Source organism: Lepidochelys kempii, chromosome 2, assembly GCF_965140285.1.
Source record: "Lepidochelys kempii isolate rLepKem1 chromosome 2, rLepKem1.hap1, whole genome shotgun sequence".
Lineage (NCBI taxonomy): Eukaryota > Metazoa > Chordata > Testudines > Cheloniidae > Lepidochelys > Lepidochelys kempii.
In genome coordinates, this window is record NC_136381.1 from 62,926,079 (window position 1) to 62,947,632 (window position 21,554).

The window sequence follows — 21,554 nt, forward strand, 5'->3', positions numbered from 1 at the left end:
ACTGAATCTGGCTCTGAGGCACTCTGTCGGGAATGTCACGACCTGTTCCAAGGGCTGGGAACACCGTATGGCTGTGTGCAGCAGTTCACCAGAGATGCTCTCCAGTTTGATTTACTCCTTCCTCATTCACTGGTTTGTAATTTAACAAACCAAGATCGTTACAACTATGGCTACAGTACCGTTTTTAGTGTCCTAGCTCAGATGAGAGCTAGCACGCGTATGTCTACACAAGCTGGGAATTGCACCCCAGCTCATAGAGTAGTCATAGATTTACATATGGCTAATACTGTCACTCAGATTTCACTAGGGGCCTCAGCAGTCCAGGTCTTAGCAGCCCTATGCACATCCTTACGCAATGATGACTACTCCACACACAGCCACTATTTGTTTGTGGCATGGCACTGTCTAGCTACAGTATTATGCCATATTTTGAAAGGAAGTGTATAACGTGCTTCTTATGTCATACTCAAACACAAATTACTGCAGTTGTCGAACAGCAGTCCATCCATGTGGTTCTCTTGCAGGACTGGGGCTTCATTGTCTTCAGTGGAGCTGCAGCTCCTTACACCAGAGGTGCAATTAGCCAATGCTATTTGCACACAGTGACATGAAAACTGTACGTTTCACTCTTACTGTATATGCAACATCCCTTTTGTATCTTGAAGTCAATATATGCATTACTTTTTCCAGTTAAAATGTATTCCTATTATACATATTTTAAAAAGAAGAAATTGGGGGGAGGGGGAGACATGAAAACTACACAATTTGCTCCGTCCATAAATGTGAATTTTTAAAATGAAGTCAAATTAATTTTTAAATCCATCTGTTTATTCATGCTGCAAAATGCTTTTTACCGTTTGGAGTGGTAGTTTGAGGAATGAAGTTGACTACAGTTTACTTTGTACTGCAGATCATGAAATATATGAAAACAGGATTCTATCTAGTTACTGTAATCCCAGATTGCTAATTTGTTTTTAATGGAATCGAACCCCACCCAAGATTGCACCAAATCTATATAATGATCCTGAGTGCTAATGTTTGCACTGAGAGCTTTACGCTAGCAGATAAATCCGGGAGAACAAATGTATCCATCCAACTGCAGGCATATATCCGAGGAGGCAACTGCACATTGAGGGTTTCTTAATCAATGGGTTTAGTGGTAAAATGGCTTCTTTTTAACAAAAGAACTTGTTAACCCTAACATGGAAGTCGTAATGATATATGATAAAGCTCTGTATATCGTCCTGTTGGGGCAAACTTGGGGGAAATTTGCAAGCAAGTCACTCTGCCATCCAGTCATGATCACATACCTTCTATGGGCTTATCCAGAGTGGCTTGCTTTTGTGCAAATACTCATATTTGTATATGCACAAGAATATTCAAACATGAGAACCAGTATTTTCCATAGTCACTGGAAGTGTTTGCACCTTGTTTGTAAAGTTGAAGTCATCCAATCATAAGCAGAAATAACACTGAGACTTAAATGACAAATCATGCATCACAAAAGATGAATAACAAAGATTCAGAGACTTAGCTAAAATGAATAGTTTATAAAAACCCATCACTGCAATATAGCTGCATAATCCAATTTCAGAATAACAAAGATGTGAAGATTACCCAAACAAAGGGATACATTAATCAGAAAAATTATTCATTCCAAAAAGGTAACCCAGCTCCAGTCTTCAGTATGAAAATAAAAGTGGATTTTGTTCATCCAGCTCTTAATAAGATTTTAGGGAACGGAGCTGGTTTCTGGCAGGAAAAGAATGAAAATATCTTGGGTTTAGTAGGAATGTGAGGTAGTTCTTGAGACTGGTAAGAAATAAGCACAGTTTAACAAATTTGGGCTTAGTCTTGGCAAAATTTCCACTGGTTCAAGGGACAACAGAAATGAATAACATACATTTGCAAACAACCAGCGAGGTGGAAAATTTTTATGACTAAAGTATTTGGAAAAGGCTTACGAAAAACAAATGATTTTGAAGATATCAAATTGGTTTGTGACCATTTGCTAACTAAAAAGGGGCTAAATTAGTCATTTTCTTTTTTATAAAGAATAATTTACCAGCTCCAGCTGTGAATAGTGGTGGTAGAGTTAGGGACCTTAGCTGTGATCCCGCAAAAAACTTGTACATACGTTTAATTTAACACACTGAGTAGTCCCTATTGAAGTCAATGAGACTACTTAGTGTGTAAACTTTAAAACATGTGTTAGTCTTCAAAGAATCAGGGCCCTGGCTCATATCTTAGCTTCTTCACATAGTGCAGCTCCCCCTTTATTTTTTACATCAGCCTTCTGAAATGAATAAAGCTTGTGTTTTTACTTTAAAAATCAGACAACCAAAACAATTTCTAACATCTCTAACTTTGTTGTTTTGCATGAAGTCTTACCCACATATAAGTTATTAGATTTTCACTGGGAGGTACCTAACATAGATAAGATACCCATTAAGTCTAAAGTGGTATGTACAGAATATACATGAATATTGAACAAGTGTTCTAAAAATGGTAGTTGTCCTTCTGATCTTTCTGGGCACTGAATTACTGCTGTATCTACAACTCAACAAATACCTTGGTGTGTGGGACAAAAATAAATATATATTTGTCAGTGTGTGTAATTCCCATTACTGCTAATAGAAGTTCCATTTGAATATTGAAACTGGGGGTATATTCTACTCAAATACCTGAATTATTTTTACTTTGCATGGAATGTGATTAGTTATAATGAGAATTTAGGATTCAGTGAAGGTGCAGTAGCTTAACGGTGAGGATTTAGTGCACTTTTACAATCTGATTATGTTAAAATGTCTCAACTTATAGCTTTTCCAAGCAGACATAATGGGCCTTAATCAATAAGTTTGCTTAATCAGGTGTTACTTGTGGAGAAATATTACCATTCTTCTCAAAATAAAAGATTGTTTCCATGTGAGCTGCTGGGCTTTTTGCTTCTCCTTTCTGAATCTGGTATAGCTCTGGCGTTATTTCACTGAAGGTATCATGTGTTCTAGCTTCTGTTTTTCACTCACATTTTCAGATTGTAAAGTATTTGATATACACTTCTACCCTGATATAATGTGACCCGATATAACACGGTAAAGCAGCGCTCTGGGGGGCGGGACTGCGCGTTCCAGTGGATCAGTGCGTTAGTGTATCTGGCTCCAACACGCTGCTCTGTGCGGTGTGTTAAGGGTGCCGGGCCAGGGCTGAGGGGTTGGATAAGGGGCAGAGGATCTCGGGGGTGGTGAGGGGACAGGGAATGGGGGCATTGGATAGGGTGTGGGAGTCCTGTCAGATGGTGGGGGTGTGGATAGGGGTCAGGGCAGTCAGGGGCCAGCGTTGGGGGGGAAGGGTTGGGAGTTCTGAGGGGTCAGTCAGGGGGCAGGAAGTGACTAATAACAGAAATGCTCAAGGCCAAAGCAAGTTTGATGTAACACGGTGTCACCTATAATGCAGTAAGATTTTTTGGCTCCCGTGGACTGCGTTATATCAGGGTAGAGGTGTAATATGATTCTTGTCATTTGGCTTGACATGTTTTAATGAACAAAAACATAGTAGTAATTACCCATGATTGTATCTGAACCACACAAACCACTGTCTTGTAAAGCAGTGTGAGCTGGAAGACTTGAGGATAAGAAGTCCTGAGTGAGGAAACCCTGAGTTCTAATTCTGGCTCATACTCAACAGGTAGCTTTGGGCATGCCATTTCACTTGTCTGTTTCCTTATCTGTAAAATGTGAACAATACTACTAATCCATCTACCTCACAGGGAAGTCTGAGGGTTAATTAGTTAATGTCTGTATGGTGCTTTGAACATACAAAGGCTATAAAGATGCTAAGTATTATTACTGTCACATTGCTTCCTCCGCATTGTCCAAAGTTTTCCAGAGCCAAAGGTTATATTCCTATATTGTTTCAAGCACAGACTGTCCATTGATAAGGTAAATTATGTACAAAGGTATAAGAGAGAATACATCAATTGAAGCTCTTTGTGCAAGGATTGTGTCTACCTCCTATGTTTGACAATACCTAGGGCATGAAGGCACAGCTCCTGGCTGGCTTTACTATAATATAAATATTGAATGTTTGTAATGCCTGGATGAATCCACACCAAATTTTTAAAGAATCCAAGACAAAAATGTGGACCTGGAACATAGCAAAATGATTAACAACAGTCCGTGTTTACACTTCCTCCTTTAAAAGAAGTTTATGTATGCATGTATGTGCCTATGCATATAGAATATACATAACAAAAAGCTTTTGTTTAAAGGTAAAGAGATAAAAAAATGATAAAAGGATTTCTTCAACATTTGCTGTAGAAAGATTGAAGGACCTACTTTTGCTATTGCCACAGATACGTTACACTTTGTCCAGGTAGACATTCACCTTTGGAAATACAAATATATAGCATATCTAGGCTTTTCAAAATACATAATTAATTTCTACCCACTTAAACAAAGCACCAGGCCATTATATAGAAGAAAAATTCATGCACAAAGGGACTTTTAAATATCCGTTCGTGGGTAGAAAAGTATAATTATGTGGATTATAAATATAAGGGTTAGTGTATGAAATGTGGTGATTTTCTGTGATGGGACATGCTGCAACAGAGACCTTGTAATTCAACAGATTGTTTTATTTCTGCATAGAATACCAATTTATGTTAACATCTTGGGGTGAGAAAAATCTGTCTAAGGCACCTATCACTGAAGTATCATATAGCTTTTAATTAGTCTGATACTTAACCAATAAAATACAGAGGACTACGAGAGGCTGAAATGTTGACATAATGATTAAATTTCAATTTAAGAACAAAATCACTCAAAATGGTGACGAATCCCTCACCACCCCGCCCCATCTTCAAAAGAACTATACAGTTGGTCAAAATTTGAATTTTTAAAATTTAGAATTTAAAAGAAAATGAAAAATGCTTCATCCACCACTCCTGTTTTGTTAGTTTGTTTTAAATTGGTTTTACAAAGGACTTAATCCTGTAGCCTGTATTCAGGCATTCTGGTCAATGACAATTTTGCCTAAGTGAGGACTGAAGAATCGGGTCATAAGTAACATTGCATTTTACTTTTTGCTGTAAATACATGTATTATGGTAGAGATAAAGTGAGTGAGAATCTCTTCTATTGGACCAACTTCTGTTAGTGAGAGTGACAAGTTTTCAAGCTTACACAGAGCCTTTCTTCAGGTCTTTGAGTCCGTACATTTACCTTGTCTCTCTAATCCTGGGACTGACATGGCTATAACACTGCCTATAACAAAGGAAGAGATCCAGTTTTGGCATCTGAAATGGAAATTCCACAACATGAAGAAAAAGGAAGCAAAACTTAACAGCAACATCTACTTCCTGAGCAAATGCAAGAAACAAAACATTACCCCCAGAGGTCTCACCTTCTGACCCTAGGCGCCAACTCCAGGGGCTCCGGGGCTAGAGCACCCACAGGGAAAAATTAGTGGGTGCTCTGCGCCCAAGGGCAGCCAAGCTCCCCCACCCCCTCCTCCCCTGTACACGCCGCATCCTTGCTCCTTCCCCTCCTCCTCCCCTCCCTCCCAGTGCTTCCTGCCCACTGCCTAACAGCTGTCTGGTGGCACTTAGGACTTACTGGGAGGCAGGGGGAGGAGACAGAGAAGAGGCAGGAAAGGGGCGGGGACTTGAGGGAAGGGGGTAGAATGGGGGCAGGGTGGGCCCAGAGTCCAGGGGAGTTGAACACCCACTGGGCAGAGGGGAAGTCAGTGCCTGTGCCTCTGACCATTATATACAGCTCCAAACAGAGACTTGTGTAGCTTGAAAGCTTGTCTCTCTCACCAACAGAAGTTGGTCCAATAAAAGATATTACCTCACTCGCCTTGTCTCTCTAATATCCTGGGACTGACATGGTTACAACAATGCTGCATTCATGTATTGTTGTAGTCAGATACCCTACACTTAGTCTGAGAATGTTAAGGAACAGCAATCCCTGGCCTGGGATTGAAATGTCAAATAGACCCGGGCCCAAAATAGGTTTAAGAGGTCTGGTAAAAAGCCAAAAGGCAATTTCCCTACTTTGTACTTTAATTGCAGTGAGAAAGCAACAGCTGAGAAACCAATCAGGATAGAAGGAAATCAAGTGGCTTTGTGCTGTAGAACATCTTATTTCTGGACTTGCTTAGGGCTATTTTGAATAGAGTTATACAGACAAAAGCTAGTTTCACTTGCACCAGTATAAAGCTAGAGATGCTTCTTTGAAGTCATTGGAGTTATTCTGATTTAAACACTGATGTGACTGAGATCAGAATATGACTCCTACATTTCAACTTTCTTTCATTTCAGACCCAAGTTTTTCTGTCTCACTTAGATTTAGAATCCTCACTTCTGTTGTGGAAATTGTGTGCATCAGCAATGCAGACTTGAAACAGACGCTTTGACAATGTTAATAACACTAAAGAAATGCATTCCAAAATGGTTAAAGGTCCTTGCACTATTACAGTTTTTCTTTGGCTTTCATTTTGGGCTTTGTCCTAGAAGTGAGTCTTTGCTGGTTGACATGAACATGCAGAATGTCAAGAGAAGAATGAGTTTCCACGTCATTCTGCCACAGTGGTTAAATTGTTTAAAAAAAGCATATTTTTTCAATGAGCCTCAAGGAGCTTTAAATCACTGGATGGACTGGCTCCATCCTTCATAGGTTTACTTTAGTCTATTATTTCAAATTAATTTTTTAAGAGTGGAGCATTCACGTGTGCGCCTGCTGGGGCTAAATTAGGAAAGGCAGCTTTCAGAAGTAGGCCAGAAAATAGAAACAACATAAGGGAAAGACTGCTAAAAGGAAAAATACTTGTATTTGAACAGGGCGGTGAAGGGTGGGAACAACAAGATGTAATGATCACTTTCAAACTTTTTTTTTTAAAAAGGCTCCAGGTTTCTTTAATATACCAGACTCAAAATCAGGCTTTGGCTGAAGTGGCCTTCTCCATATACCCTACTTAACACATCATTGCCTTTTAAGAGGTGGGTGGGGAAAAGTTACAACCTCTGATGCTCTATGGGTAAATGGTGCCTGTCCAAGGATAGACATGTACCCCAAACTGTACCCACAGAAGTCAGTTATTGGCCAATCATCCTCTGAAAAGGGAGGAGCTGTATTCAGTGGAAAGAAAGGGCAGAGAGGCAATGCTGCCAATTGAAAAAAAAAACTCAAAAATCAGGAATCGGGTTCCCAAAAATCTTGAGATTGGCTTAAATCCTGAGAGATTACATTTTGAGGTTCTTTTTATTTGCCTTCTGGCTTTTGAGCCTTTAGGGCTTATGTTTCCAAGCTTCTCTGCAACTACAAAATCTTACTTTTATAAAAAGTAAAGCTAACTCCAGGATCTAGAGTTTGAGGAAAACAAATATTGTGAGGCTGACAAAAATTGAGAGAGCTGACAATGCTTAGTACAGTGGGTTGGCTATGAACTGCCTGGCCCCAGGCCATTACCTCCATCCAGGATGTCCATCAACTACCCTACTCATCTCTCTGAGAAGAAGAGTTGGTATGGAGGAGAGCTATTGCTGCTTCATCTAAAATAGACTCCTTCTCAGGGTTTCTGCATGGAAAGCAATAGGGTCCTGAAGGAAATATTCTGCAGATGGCATAACTTTTCCCCAGCTCCCCAATTCCAGAGAGCATCTTCACCCTGCCCTCTCCCCTGCCCAAAGTGGTGGAGCCTCAATCAAAAGCGTTTGCATGAAAAATATTCTGTTGGATACTAGGTAAGTAGTATCACAAATGTGTTTTCCTGCTAGGGAACTTTAATGCAAGGGTGGGAGCAGACCATGAAGCATGGACCAACTGTCTTGGTCAACACGGAACAGGTAAGATGAATGGAAACGGTCAGAGACTGCTAAAATTTTGTTCCTATTATGACCTTTGTCTGGAAGAATGAGTTTGTTACAAAGTCACAACACAAAGTGTCTTGGAAACATCCCAGATCTGGCTACTGACACCAACTGGATCTTATCACAAGGTGTGTCAACTTTAACATCGTCTTTATTACCCACAGTTATCAAAGTGCTGATTGCGACAAAGACCACTCTCTGGTATGCAGCTAGGTCAGACTTAAACCAAAGAAAATACACAGATCTAAAGTAAAAGGATGTCCTCATATTAACCTATGTGCCATAGCAGACCAAGAAAAGTCACAGCAGTACAAGAACATACTACAACAAGACCTTGACAACAGTGATTGTGCCACAGGTGCCCAGCTGAAGTGGGAGCAACTGAAGAACACAATCTACGATGCAGCTCTGTCAGTCTTTGGGAAGAAGGAAAACAAGACCAACGACTGGTTTGACACATTCCAGTGTTGACACTAGTCATAGGCTGAACGCACAGCCCAAACCAACTACAAGAGAGACCCAAATGAAAAAGCCTTACAAGCGGTGAGAGTGGCAAGAACTAAGGGACAACAAACTGCTCGACACTGCACCAATGACTATTGGCTGTACTTATGAGAAAGCATCCAAATAGCAGCTGATGCAGGCAATATCAGAAACATGTATGATTGGATCAAGAAAGCCTTCAAAGAAGACAGCCCCATTGAAATAAACAGGGGAAACAATCAACGACCACACCAAGCAGATGGATAGCTGGGTAGAACACTTCGAGCTTTATTCTCATGAAAATATTGTTATGGACACAGCCATCAATGCCTTCAAAAGCCTGCCTGTTATGAACCAACTTGACAATGAACTGACTGTTGAGGAGCTTAGCCTTGCCATAGATGGCCTCCCCAATGGAAAAGCCCCCGGAAAAGACTGCATACCATTAGAGGTCATAAAATTCAGAAAATCTATTCTACCAGAACATCTTCACAAATTGCTCTGCCTGTGCTGGAAAGAAGGGAAAGTACCAGAAGAAATGAGATGCCAACATCACTCTGTATTAAAAACAAGGGTGACTGGAGTGACTGTATCAACTATCTTGGTATTTCCCTTCTTAGTGGTATGGGAAAAGCCTTTGCCCAAATTGTCCTGAACAGACTTCAGACCCTTGTAGACAGAATCTATCCTGAATCACAGCATGGCTTCAGACCTGGAAAGTCTACTATTGACAGGATGTTCTCGCTGAGACAACTACAAGAGAGATAGAACAAAAAAAAAAGCCCCTCTACATTGCCTTCATCAATCTCAAAGGCTTTTGACTTTGTCAGTAGAAGTGGACTATTAGTGCTTTTAGAAAAGATTGGATATTCCCCAAGCCCTTAAGCATGATTCGATCCTTCCATGAAAACATGTACAGTCCAAAATGATGGCTCAGTGTCTGAGGTTTTCCAGATTTGTAGCGAGTTAAACAAGGCTGTGTACTTGCCCCAACTCTGTTTGGCATCTTCTCCCTGCTACTGAAACAAGCTTTTAGTTCCTCAACTGAGGGAAGGTACTTGCACACAAGATCTGTTCTATCTTACAAGACTCAGATCTAAAACCAAGACTCGGGATGCTCTTATCCAATACATTCTCTTTGCTGATGACGCAGCAGTGACAACCCACGTAGAAGTTCATCTTCAAAGCCTAATGGACAGTTTTTCCAAAGCCTACCAAGGCTTTGGGCTTACTATAAGCCTAAAAAAGACGAACATAATGTGCCAAGGAGTTGAGGAAGCACCCTCCATCAAGATCAACTATGAACTTGAAGTGGTGAACGAGTTGACATACCTGGGGTCCACTATCACAGTCAACCTTTCACTTGAAATAGAACTCAGCATCCTCATTGGAAAAGCTGCTACAACAATGTCTAGACTAAACAAGAGGGTATGGCAAAACAACAAACTGATAGAACACACAAAGATCTGTGTGTATCGTGCACGTGTTATCAGCACACTATTGTACGGGAACGAGACATGGACCTTATACTCATCAGGAAAAGAGGCTCAACAGCTTTCATATGCGTTGCCTTCGTTGAATCTTTGGAATCTCCTGGAGGGACAGAGTCACCAACACTGAGGTACTCAAACGAGCCAGCATACCGAGCATGCAAACACTCCTCAAACAGAGACACCTCCGCTGGCTTGGGCATGTGTGCCAAATTAATTATGGGCACATCCCAAAGAACATCCTCTATGGCAAATTGGCATCTGGAAAAAATCCAAAGGATGCCCAAAATTGCATTTCAAGAATGTATGCAAGCGTGACCTCAAAGAAATGCACATGGATGTGGACAACTGGGAAGATCACACTCAAGACCGCAGCCTTTGGAAACAAGCTCTTAAAGGTCTCCGGAATTACGAGAGGAAGCAGTCCAGCTTAGCAGAGGAGAAAAGAGCTTGCAGAAGGCAGAGCCCAAAGGGTCAAAACATCACCTTTAAATAGGACAGATTTTCTCTCTCTCTCAAGCGAGTCTCTTCAGCCAAAGCCATGGCTGCCATAAAACCAACTGAGTAAATTCTTTACCTTGCAGAGGCACATACCCATGGTCTCTCGAGACTGAAGGATGCCTACTTCCACCTAGTGTGATGCAGTTATAGTATTAGCATCTGGGACAATACTTAACCTGGACAGGTAGTGGAAACATTTGTTATGGATGACAATGCTATTGTCTCAATAACAAAAAAACAGCTTGTGACTCCTGTTCCAAATCCTCACACTTCCTCCAGTGGTATTTAGGATACTGTGCACCACACCAGCTATCAACATTTCCTCTTGTCTCTCTTCCTCTTATGGCCTCTTCTTGTTCCTGAGGACAGGGGGCATCTAGGAGGAGCAAGTTTGCTCCTGAGTGCAATTTCAGGTGATGTATTTACCAGTGAAGAAATTATATACTTGCATGACTTGTGTGCACTCCCCACAAAAACTTGGTCCAAGGAGAGGAACATGAGCTAATTTTCTGCACCCACATGTAGCTCAAAACATCTTCCATAAACTCAAGAAAATATCTTGATATGCTGGGCATGTTGTCTATATTGCTCCTGCATTCTGTTAGAACTGTGACCACACATTTCCAAAGATCCTGCATCCTACCATTGTACTTCTACTTGGTTTGCACCGAATCTCCACCTATAGTTGCAATATCAGACCTTTGAAAATTTACCCCATAGTTACCTAGCTCACAGATATGCTTCAACAGCAACATGTATTTAATTCTAAGTCAGAAGCTCAGAAAGAAAAGGCATCAGTGAATATCCTAGAGAAGGGAGTGAGCTGGAAGAGGTGGTCTGGAGACAAGAGGAGGAGGTATCCTGAGCATTAGAAAAATTAAGTGTAAAGATACCAGCAAAATTGTGAGAAAAATCAGGTTTTAGTTCATTTTGTCAAATCCTAGTAGAAGAAAAATCTTTTTAAGCTACATCAGTCTTGCATCATATAATCCTTTGTGAACTCCATATGAGCCGTGTGTGTGCAGAGTTACTTTAAACATATGCTCCTTAGCTTCTGCCAAAGCTAAAACTGAAATGTATTTAATAGTTTGGTGTCAATTGAATGAAATTTTCACATTTAATTCCTTCTAAACAAACTCTTTATTAAGACAGCAGCACAGAGACATTTTCCTAAAGCTATTTAAAAGAGTGTTTTTCCAAATTGCAGCTATATTCACTTTTTAATTATGTTTAATAACCCCTGCTTCTCCACCCTTCCCCCCCCCCAAAAAAAAGAGAGAGAAACATTGTGGGTACTAAATGTCACATGCAAAAATAGCAAACTGCTCTGCTGCTCGTAGTGTAGTGTGGCTATAGCGAAACACATACTAGTGAGTTGGAATCATATCATTCTGAGCATCTGCAGCACTCCTCCTTGGAGAGTGCATACTAATCATCTCTCTTCATGGTCAGTAACCACATAAGGACAACACCAGACGATGCCAGTGGTTTTGGTCCTGTAGCATTTATATGCTTTCCTGCAAAGATAGTCATGCCAGATAGTATTTGTCAACCTTGTCTTTGGTCTTCTCTCTTGATTGAGGCAGATGTTTATTTTCCATCTGCACTATATGTCAGTGCAACTGCAGCCTTCATCTGGCAAAGGGTGCCTACAATATTATGAGGCCATCGCATAAGCTGCTGGAAAGATTACTCTTGTGAATAAAATCAGTTTATGGCTAAAAACATTTATTCTTCTTCATTTTGATAAGCCCTTAACAAATGAATATTTGCTTTCTTACACTTTTGCCAAGCATAGGACCATGTTTATTTCTAGCTATATGGGTCACGAAGGATTCCCAGCTGTTAGATAGAGTCAGTTGTGCATTGCTGCACTCAACAACATCTGTTTCACAAAAACAGTATCCAGCTTTTAGCGCTCAAATGGAGGTTATACCATATGCCAGCAGACCACTTAGTTTTTACCTTGGGAACCAACTTTACACTAGTCAAGGTAACAGAGGAAGTACTGAGTATTTAAATGTTACCAGGCTTCAGTCACATCTTCATGTGCTCTTGTCATTTCCAACTATATATAGTAAAATTAGTTCCAAGCATATACCACAAGCTGTTCTTCTGTTTAATAATTAACTGGAAGAAAGTTTGTTTGCAAAACAGTTAAAATGTTTTTTGTGATAGACTCTGATGTTGGAAGTGGTGCCATAAGCTGCTTTTGCAAATACAGAACCTTGTTAAAATGTCAACTAATATCAGCTATCAACAAAGACAGATCAGGTTGAATACCCTTTAACTAGTGAGCAATGTGTTAAAAAGTCATATTACCGTGGAGCTCTTTGGAGTCTCGCAAAACATTTGAAATGTCTGGTGCTATGTTGTATTACCAGGATGTTTTCCATTATAATTGATATTGTACTACCAACTGTCTTTTCCCCCCTTATCTGGTGTTAATCATTTAATGGGCATCTAGAAATAAAATAATAAATCCCTATCTTAGGCAGCAACAGATAAATAAGGTTAAAGGAAAAGTTGTTTGTGATGTATTAATCATTCTATAGGTTGTAGGAAGACTGTGGTTCTTAATAATATTGCATAATATTATATCAATTGGTTCTGTAGGGCAATGCATTATTTTACACAGATTCATTAATATCATAAAACATCTGGCTGGAAAGCACATATATTCTTTAATGCTTAATTATTTTGAATAGAGTGTTTGGGCTAAATTTAGTGTACTGAACATTCTAAGGGCTTGTCTTCGCTACGGGGAGATCAACGCTGCTGCAATCAATGCAGCAAGGATCGATTTAGCAGGTCTACTGAAGACCTGCTAAATCGACGGCAGAGCACTCTCCAGTTGACTCCAGTACTCCAGCTCTCCAAGAAGAGTAAGGAAAGTCAACTGGAGAGCGTCTCCCATCAACACAGCACAGTGAAGACACTGGGGTAAGTCAACTTAAGCTATGTCGATTCCAGCTACATTATTCACATATCTGGAGTAGCATAATTTAGGTAGACTTATCCCCATAATAAAGACAAGCCCTTAATTACACATTGTGCCTGATTCTACTAACTTACACTGGTGTAAATCAAGGGTAACATGAGTGAAGTCAAGGGGTTGGATTCTGATGTCACTTACACAGATTTTACATGGGTATAACTTCATTGACTTCAATGGAGTTACTCTTGGTACAAGTGATATTAGTATTAGGCCCATATTATCTTTAACAGATGCCTATAGGTTGCTTTTCTTGCTACACCTTCCCTCCTTGGACTGTAAATTAAACTCACCTTGCACAGTGAATGCCAAATTTGGTGAAAGTTGCATTAATTTATCACCCGTTTCCCGAACAACATTTAACCTGTAAGTAACCTACATCTTCGTTTATATTATCAGAGAACCTGACCTGCAAACTTCCATGGGAGTTGCTCCTGCTTGCTCCAAGTTCAGTTCTGTTCTTTGTGACTGTTTTCAAGATACAGCAGACAATCTCCAGGCCATATAGAGAATTGTTTCCTGGAAGTGCACCAATAAACCCAGGTAACCAATAGAACAAAATCCCAAGTATGCTGCATTCTAAATCAATTGTATCAATAACTCAAAGCTACCACAAAAATGAAAGAATTTGATTGTCACAGAGGTGCCCAGGAGAACAGAGACTTAGGGGCGATTTGTATATGAACAGGAGGAAACTGTCCGGCACAGTTTAATTTGTAAAGACCTCTGTAGAAAAACACATACTAAAACCCCAGAAAAGTATGGAGGGAGAAAAAAAAAGTATGGAGGGAGAGAAAAAAACAAGATAGAACTGCCCAAACTTTCAAAATGGGGAGCATAGAAGGCTGAAAACCTATATTGTTAGTATGGTCTTTACAGAAGTGGGCAGGTATCAGCTTAATTAACACTTCGGGCCAGATCCTCAGGTGGTGTAAATTGGTGTAGTATAATTGTAGTCAATGGAGTTATACCAATTTGCACAAGCTAAGAATCTGACCTATAATTACTACATTTTCATTTTGATTTTGCACAACATAGGGCCACATTTTGCCTTGAGTTATTCTTGCAACTATATTTACTCAACTCACTCTTCAAAACCTACTTTTATCATGTTGCCTACAACAAATTAGTCAGCTAATAATGGTCCAGCCAAGGAATAATTAGGGTGTAAATGGGCTTGACTCGCCACTTCGGTGCCTCCTGCTGGCTTTCCTGGGAATTAGCTCTGGTTCACCGGTGTGCCTTCATCTAGTGGTCTCTCGCTGACGACACTTCTGCCATCAGGATCCGTGTCGCTCTAAGGACTGCAGTGTCCTCTTCTGGACAGAGCCCTCCAGCTGTGCCCCACAGGTTCTCTGCCCCCCTTCCGGGGGGCCAGCAGTCCTCTCTCCAGCCTCTTGCCTCAGTGGCAGGCTGCAGTCCAGGGTTTAGCCACCTGCATCAGTGGCAACTGGGCAAAGGGAGGGGGGTGGGACCGGCAGTCACGCGTAGTCACCTCCAACACCCACTATCTATTTCCCTGGGCCACTACCCTGCAGCCCTAGCACCTTCTCTGCCCTTGTATCAGGGTGTCAGTCTGGCAGCAGTCAGCCAGGAGCCCACACATGCTCCCCTGACCCACCCAGCACTGCTCTGACTATGGTGCTGTCTCTTCTCCCTCCTCTAACTCCAGGGAATGACTGCAGCTGCTCAGTTCAGCAGCCCTTCTTATATGGCCGAACCTCGCCCTGACTGGCTGTCTCTCTAAACCTTCTCCCGACTGGCTGTCTCTACAAGCCCTTTCCTAATTGGCTGCCTCCTGCACAGCCTCCCTGGGCTGCTTTAACCCCTCTTCTGCCAGTGTAGGGCAGACACCTCATCACATAGGGACATCTTACATATTAAAAAGAAAAAAAAAAGCATTAAAGGATCAAGTCCTGACCATTAATTATCACGCTAACTTGCCTTGCATGTTGTACCATCTTCTAACCCTCTGAAAGTTTTCAGGGCAGGGATCCTGGCTTTCTAGATGTTTGTATAGTGCCTCCTGCACTTGGGTTATTACTGTAAATAACAACAATGTATTGTGACTTAGGGGACCGATTTTGCCCTCAGTTCAATGAGTGTAAAATCTGTGAAGCTCCCAGGATTCATGAACATTTCATAGTTACCATGTGGTGGGCTGAAATTCAGAAACCATGATGCTACAAATCACAGTGAACCAAACTTAGTGCTTCTACTCTCAAAAATATTAATGAATCCTTTAAAAAAAGTACATGCTTTCATTTGATTATTTGACTACTCTTAATTTAGAATGTTTTTCATGGTCCAAAACAAGGTAAGAACAAGGTGTTTATATTTTCCATCTCTGAAAGAGCAAGCACATAATAAATTGCTGCAAAAGCCCCCTATCTACTCTGCCATGAGGAAGCCTGGTTCAGCGTTTTACAGAGCTGCAGGACAACTCTTTTTCCACTCAAGGAGCATGAGCTCACAGGCAAATGAGAAACCCGTTCAGATCTGTAGTGCATTTGAAAGCTTTGATGTTCCAGATCAAACAAGGACAAGAGTGGTCCTCAGGTTGATTACCCACCACAATATTCTCATCACAACTTATATTGGAATTTGTGACCAAGAAAAAGCATGATCTACATCTCCAATTATTGTACTCTGATGCTTAAAGTGCTGCTGGTCTCCAAAAATGCAGCGTTGGGATAGTTTTGTGGCATCTTACTGATCTGATAGTAAAAAGGTGGGATTTTTTTCCTAACTGCCAGTTGTGCAAACTCAGTCTGAGCTCTGAAACTCATTCTAGTCTTTTTCCTTTTTCACACATCATCACCAGTAATATTCTTCCGATTATGTACTTATAGACACTCATGCAACCTGTTAAAATTTTCAGTGGGATTGCACAGGTATCTCTGAAGCCAATGGTTGGCCTACCAAACCTCTTGTTTCTGAAAGTGATACTTGAGAAGGAAAGAAGCCTTGACTTTCAGAGCTCCCAGCAGTTTGCAGGGCTAACACATAGAAAGAACATCTTTTTATTTGTAAACATACACAAATGTTTCTATAGAATCAATGGGACACAATGAACATCCCACCTCACACTGCCATTTTACAGGCGTTTTTCAGAGTAAAACTATTTTTCCTGGTGCCAAGAACTTTCAACTCATCACAAGAGGAGAGGATTTTTTAAGAATGGATGAGTGAGAAGAGACTCTGTTCCCCTCCATGCAGTCTCTTTGCCTTTCCTATATGATATTCTCCATTCTTTACACATCTCCCGCACCAAAGGGATGATAACTGGCACCATCCACTTTTGGCTCCCCTTAAATTGTATTTCATCTCATCTAGGATTTGTATTATGATTTTTTGCTGCTGAACTCCCCCCCCCCGACTTTGAAATTTTCCAATGACTCCCCCAGCCAGCAAGTTTGAGCTTTTCAGAACAACATAAATAAAAAACAAACTGATTTTCCAGGTGGGTTTTCCCAAGCTCTCACAGCTCTCATTAGAGTAAAGTTTTTACAGTTACATCTGTGCAAACAATGAAAACAAATGCAATATAATGGCACAGAGCTGAAGGATGTTAACTGTACCTCTCCACCTGCCAGGGCCCAGATGTGGGATATAATAAGGCACAAAGACACCAAATAAGGGACACAAGAAAATTATTGCTGCACAAGACTTCAGGACTATGTTGGTCTAATTTTTTAAGCACAATATTTTCTACATGCTTTGTTTCACCATTCCTGCTGCAAACAGTTTTACAGAAATAAGCATAGATGACATTTATGACATCACTACAAATAAAACTGAGCAAAATGCTTGTCTAATGTGAAGAGTGTCTCTCATAATGAGGGAGATTGAGAGAGAAGGTTGTGGCCCTTTCTGGAGACTGGTAAACTGCACAGAATGGTACTTACTTCTGTATTGAATTGGGTGTACATCACTGGAGCAAAAATTTCCATTTTCTGAGTCTTACCTATTTCCTCCCCCACAAAATAAAATCAGTGACATTCACATTAAGCATCATTTTTGTCTTCTCTGTAAGCCCTCTCCTTTTGTACATACTAATGATGCAGTAAACTATAATAAGCTGATCAACTACTGGAAGTCCTCTTTAGAACCTTATACACAACTTCATCAGACAGAAGCTCTCTTTATGAAGTAGTAGTAAGGAGGTATAAACTAGTGGTGGGGAAATCTTTAAAGGGCTGTGAATGCAGTACTAAAAGAATTTGATTCTTGCCTAGGCCTTCAGGGCCTTTTAATTGATTTTGATTTAATGTGGGGTTTTGGAGGAAGGGAACTCCTTTAAAGTTCCTTCATTCTATAATTATGAAGTACAAGGATCAGTATAAACAGTGGGAAAGGGAATCGCTTCGTACAATCACAACAGCTGCAAGCAAACTAAGTTACAGCTAAAACGTGACAAGGAACTCTAGAAGGCAGCATTACCATAAATGCTGCCAACATCTAGAGGAAATGAGATAAAGGGAAGAGGCAAAAGAAAACATAACTATGCCTTAGATTTGCCTACTTGATAACATAGATACTATATATCTGCCAATTTAGGATTGTGGTTTGGCAATGAAAAGCTCTTACATCTCTGCAGAGTTGTTTTTTTCTTTTTGGTGGCGGGGCAGGAAAGTGTTGTGGTGTTTGTTTTTTTCAGGGTTACAACAAGTATACACATTTAATATACTTTAAAGCATCACAACAGAGAACCCAGCTTACTGGCCTAGAAGTATCAAGTCCGCTATCTAACAGAAGATCTCAGACTTGCTGTTGCTTTATTAACTAGCTGTGGCTGAAAAAGAAGTGTGGAAGTGGCATGTTCAGACCCCAAGTTTAAGGGTTCATCTTATGTCAAGTTGCATTCATCTCTGCAGGCACATAAAAATAGTATGTACTATGCTCCAATATTTGTTTCAGTCCTCCCTGTCAGAGAAGAATAGTGGAAATATACAGCAGGCAAATTGTGGGGATGAGGAAAAGGTGAAGGGGGGTGGTAATACAAGGAGGAAAACAGTTTTCATGAAAGCTTGGGTTTGTTTCCAGATTTCATGATTCATCCCAATTGCCCTAACCTGTGTGATTGTACAACAGTGTCTTTGACACCTGTTCCCATCAATAGCTACGAAGAGTTCCTCTTGGTTTTTAAAAATAGGTGAGACAAACACCTGTCATGGATGGTCTAGAACATAAGAGTGCTTGGGGAAACCAGTACTCTGATTGTCTATTTGAAGAGGCAATGCTTCATTTTCTATGTGCATGTCAGAATTAGATGTCAGTTGGAGGATTAAAAATGCAATTCTTTTTAAAACATTCATGTGAAATCTGTATCTACCTCACTGAATGCTTTAACTACTTTGACTTTAAGATTATACAGGGGACCACAAACAAGGGAGTTTGAGAGGGAGAGAAGGAGATCCCCCTGTTGAACGAACAAGGTACGAGTATTAACTTTGGGGTGAGTGAGTTTGTTTGGCTGTTTGTGTTTTTCTTTCTCCATCAGGTTATTTTCAGTTACTGGGTCAGTTGGGATTGTGTCTCTGAGGACTCTTTGAGCCTTTGTTCCCTTGATCATCCTTGATCATCTTTGACCAGCCAAAATCAGCCTTGTGATCACCCTCCCACTGTGTGATTAACGAGGGGGTAGGGCTGACCTAGGAGAGAAGGCTTTAAAAGCCAATGGCTAAGCAACCAAGGGACCGCAAAAAGGGGAGTTTGAGAGGGAAGGTGTAGGAGGGAGTTATAATATAGTCGCTATGGTTGGGAAGGGCTGCATCGCCAGTGCCAACGCTGCGCCCGTCTCCTCCACCTGTGCCTGTATCCAGACAGACAACCTAACTATTGATGCTTCTACCCAGATCCTGGTGTGGATTTGCAGAGACTGTGGCCTGCATTTCCCACTCACAGAAAGCCAGGCTGGGAGGACTATCCAGTGTGAAAGGTGCCTGCTGGTGGAATCTCTCAGGAAGCAGGTGGGAGAGCTACAGAAGGAGGTGGCTAGGCTGAGGAGCATCCGTGCCCATGAGGAATTCCTCAAGAGTATTCACATGGAGACATCCAAGGCTGAGGAAGCTATCCAGCTACAGGATTGCTGTCACACCACCGGGGGGAGGAGGATACGGCTCTGTTACAGGGAGGACACTGGCAGCTGATCACTTCTGGCAGCAGGCAGTGCTCCACCCCTACTTCCAAACCACCCACCATGGTGATGGAAAACTGAAATGCTGCCCTGGCAATGAGCCATGAGGAATCACCCCCAGAGGAGGAGGAGAAGCCATGTACCCCCAAGGCTGGGAGGATCACAGCCACCACTCCCAGGAGGAAACATAGGGTAGTGGTGGTTGGTGACTCTCTTCTGAGGGGGACGGAGGCACCCATCTGTTGCCCTGACATGGCATTCTGGGAGGTATGCTGTCTGCCAGGGGCCCATATCCGAGATGTTACGGAGGGATTGTCAAGGATCATCCGGCCCTCTGACTACTACCCGATGCTACTCATCCATGTGGGCACTAACGATACTACAAGGTATGACCCTCAGCAGATCAGAAGTGACTACAGGGCTCTGGGAGTAAGGATGAAGGAGAGTGCAGGTGGTGTTCTCTCCAATCTTTCCAGTCCAGGGTAGGGGCTAGGCAGAGACAGATGCATCCTGGAGGTGAATGCCTGGCTGCAAAGATGGTGTCGCCAGGAGGGTTTCAGCTTCTTTAACCACAGGATAGCATATTTGGATACAGACTGGCTAACCTAGTGAGGAGGGCTTTAAACTAGGTGCCAAAGATCACAGGTAAGTCAAAAACATGGAGACCTGCGAGAAGGGTCAGAATCTGGGGGGAGCATAAGCTGTTATAGCAGGGATAAAGGAGAGACAAGACAGAACCGGAGGTGGAAATCAAATCAGTATCTTAGATATCTGGATACTAATGCAAGAAGTATGGAGAATAAGCAGGAAGAATTCAAAATGCTAGTAAATAAACACAACTATGACACAGTTGGCATCACGGAAACGTGGTGGGATAATACGCATGACTAGAATACTGGTATAGAAGGGTACAGCTTGCTCAGGAAGGACTGGCAGGAAAAAAAGGGAGGAGGTGTTGCCTTACATATTAAAAATGTATACACTTGGATTAAGATTGAGATGGAAATAGGAGACAGACTTGTTGAAAGTCTCTGGGTAAGGGTAAAGGGGGTAAAAAAACAAGGGTGATGTCATGGTAGGGGTCTACTACAGACCACCTAACCAGGAAGAAGAGGTGAAAGAGGCTTTTCTTTTTAAGACAACTAACAAAATCATCCAAAGCACAGGACTTGGTGGTGATGGGGGACTTCAATTACCCAGACATCTGTTGGGAAAATAACATAGCAGGGCACAGACTATCCAATAAGTTCTTGGAATGTATTGGAGACATTTTTTTATTTCTGAAGGTGGAGACAGCTACCAGGGGAGAGGCTGTTTTAGATTTGGTTTTGACAAATAGGGAGGAACTGGTTGAGAATTTGAAAGTGGAAGGCAGCTTGGGTGAAAGTGATCATGAAATGATAGAGTTCATGATTCTAAGAAATGGTAGGAGTAAGAACAGCAAAATAAAGATAATGGATTTCAAGAAGGCACACATTAGCAAACTCAGAGAGTTGGTAGGTAAGGTCCCACAGGAAGCAAGTCTAAGGGGAAAAACAATTGAAGACTGTTGGCAGTTTTTCAGAGAGACATTATTAAAGGCACAAAAGCAAACTATACCCCTGCGTAGGAAAGATAGGAAGTATGGCAAGAGACCACCCTAGCTTAACCAGGAGATCTTCAATGATCTAAAAATCAAAAAAGAGTCCTCCAAAAAGTGGAAACTAGGTCAAATTACAAAGGATGAATCTAAACAAATAGCACAAGTATGTAGGGACAAAGTTAGAAAGGCCAAGGCCCAAAACAAGATCAGACTAGCTAGAGACATAAAGGGTAACAAGAAGACATTCTACAAATACATTAGAAGCAAGAGGAAGACCAAGGACAGGGTAGGCCTGTTACTCAGTGGGGGAGGGCGGAAATAATAACAGAAAATGTGGAAATGGCACAGGTGTTTAATGACTTCTTTGTTTCAGTTTTCACCAAGAAGGTTAGTGGTGATTGGATATCTAACGTAGTGAATGCCAGTGAAAATGAGGTAGGATCAGAAGAAGCTAAAATAGGGAAAGAACAAGTTAAAAATTACTAAGCCCTGGTCTAC